This window comes from Octopus bimaculoides, chromosome 18 (assembly GCF_001194135.2).
Source record: "Octopus bimaculoides isolate UCB-OBI-ISO-001 chromosome 18, ASM119413v2, whole genome shotgun sequence".
Classification (NCBI taxonomy): Eukaryota; Metazoa; Mollusca; class Cephalopoda; order Octopoda; family Octopodidae; genus Octopus; species Octopus bimaculoides.
The window spans coordinates 15,352,572-15,353,278 of record NC_068998.1 but is presented as its reverse complement, the minus strand read 5'-3'; positions in this window follow the sequence as shown (position 1 = coordinate 15,353,278).

Below are 707 nucleotides of genomic sequence, written 5' to 3'. Positions count from 1 at the left end.
CAGCGTTCATCAAAAATAAAAATGTTCTTTTTTTTCTTAAACACGAAATATAGTCTTCAAATTTAGGATGTTTTTGAAGAACACTATATTTTATAATCAAATTATATATACTTTCTCACACAACTAAAATATATTTATTTTGAATCACCTATTTATCTGTAAAAGGTAGGATGTGTGTCTACGTGAATGTAATTTATGCACGTCCGCAAATTAGCACGCATGTCGCTCCAATTTTAGGACAATGGTCACGATCATGGCTGTGTTTTTGTCAACTTATTTTCCCCGAGGCATCCACGGATAGTGGTATAAATCGATGTTCAACCATAACTTTTACCAATTTCCATGTCGGTGAAATACGTAAGTTTGCTTATATGAGTTCAGTCACCTGTCTAGCAATGACGAGAAAGAAAAACAAAGGGTAAGAAAAAGGAAAAAAACTCGAATTTTTTGCGTGGAATCAAGTACCCTGACCTCCTAGTATGCTGCAAATCCCTTATTTTAGTTCGGAAAAAAAGGGGGGGGGGTTCACCCCCCCCCATCCCGAAATCATTGGAAATATATTTTTTTTTCGTTGAATAAATTCCTGTGACCTCCTAATGTGCTACAAAACCCTTCTTGGGGTCCGAAAAACGGAGTGGAGTGAGGTTGAAGCCTCGGAAATTTCACCCCCACCCCCATTGATCTTTTCACCCATACGATAAGGATAA